Source organism: Balaenoptera acutorostrata, chromosome 2, assembly GCF_949987535.1.
Source record: "Balaenoptera acutorostrata chromosome 2, mBalAcu1.1, whole genome shotgun sequence".
In the NCBI taxonomy this organism is placed as follows: Eukaryota; Metazoa; Chordata; class Mammalia; order Artiodactyla; family Balaenopteridae; genus Balaenoptera; species Balaenoptera acutorostrata.
This window is the reverse complement of record NC_080065.1, coordinates 86924664-86926461: the sequence shown is the minus strand read 5'-3', so window position 1 is coordinate 86926461 and position 1798 is coordinate 86924664.

Sequence of the window (1798 nt, the reverse complement as noted above, 5' to 3'; positions counted from 1 at the left end):
TTGTGGTGATGAATTCCTTTGCTTGTTTGTAAAGGTTTTAATTTCTCTGTTGAATCTGAATGAGATCCTTGCTGGGTAGAGTAATCTTGGTTGTAGGTTTTTTTCCCTTTCATCACTTTAAATATGTCCTGCCACTCCCTTCTGGCTTGCAGAGTTTCTGCTGAAAGATCAGCTGTTAACCTTATGGGGATTCCCTTGTATGTTATTTGTTGTTTTTCCCTTGCTGTTTTTAGTATTTTTTCTTTGTATTTAATTTTTGATAGTTTGATTAATATGTTTCTTGGCATGTTTCTCCTTGGATTTATCCTGTATAGGACTCTTTTTGCTCCTTGGACTTGACTGACTATTTCCTTTTTCATATTAGGGAAGTTTTCGACTATAATCTCTTCAAATATTTTCTCAGTCCCTTTCTTTTTCTCTTCTTCTTCTGGGACCCCTGTAATTCAAATGTTGGTGTGTTTAATGTTGTCCAGAGGTCTCTGAGACTGTCCTCAATTCTTTTCATTCTTTTTTCTTTATTCTGCTCTGTGGTAGTTTTTTCCACTATTTTATCACTTATCCGTTCTTCTGCCTCAGTTATTCTGCTATTCATTCCTTCTAGAGAATTTTAAATTTCATTTACTGTGTCATTCATCACTGTTTGTTTGCTCTTTAGTTTTTCTAGGTCATTGTTAAACGTTTCTTGTATTTCCTCCATTCTATTTCCAAGATTTTGCATTACCTTTACTACTATTACTCTGAATTCTTTTCCAGGTAGACTGCCTATTTCTTCTTCATTTGTTTGGTCTGGTATGTTTTTACCTTGCTCCTTCATCTGCTGCATATTTCTGTGTCTTCCCATTTTGCTTAACTTACTGTTTTTGCGGTCTCCTTTTCGCAGGCTGCAGGTTCGTAGTTCCCATTGTTTTTGGTGTTTGCCCCTAGTGGCTAAGGTTGGTTCAGTGGGTTGTGTAGGCTTCCTGGTGGAGGTTACTGGTGCTTGTGTTCTGGTGGATGAGGCTGGATCTTGTCTTTCTGGTGGGCAGGACCACGTCCGGTGGTGTGTTTTGGTGTGTCTGTGACCTTATTATGATTTTAGGCAGCCTCTCTGCTAATGGGTGGGGTTGTGTTCCTATCTTACTAGTTGTTTGGCGTAGGGTGTCCAGCACTGTAGCTTGCTGGTCGTTGAGTGGAGCTGGGTCTTAGCGTTGAGATGGAGATCTCTGGGAGAACTTTCGCCGTTTGATATTACGTGGAGCCGGGAGGTCTCTGGTAGACCAATGTCCTGAACTCGGCTCTACCACCTCAGAGGCACAGGCCTGATACCCGGCCAAACACCAAGACCCTGTCAGCCACTCGACCAGGTACATGGTGAGTTTCTTGCCTTTTGGGAAGTCTGAGATCTTCTGCCAGCAATCAGTAGGTGTTTTGTAGTAGTTGTTCCACATGTAGATGTGTTTCTGATGCATTTGTGGGGAGGAAGGTGATCTCCACGTCTTAGTCCTCCACCATCTTGAAGGTCTCTCCTTTCCACTAATTTTAAAATTACAGTTTGAAGCTCCAATTCTCTGTGTGGTTCTGTGAAGTCTGGCCTTCAATTAGTTTCTTTACCACTTATTTGTTTTGGAAAAGAACATTTCTCCCCAGTCATCTTGCTTGCTTATTTCATTTATGTCTGCTCCAGAGGAGAATATAAGGAGTCACCATGGTTACTTCGTCTCTTCTGCATTATACTGATTTCATGACTCAAGGGATACGAATGTTTTCATTGTACTAATTTGGAATCACTGAAGGAAAACTATATCTTAGTGTCCATTCA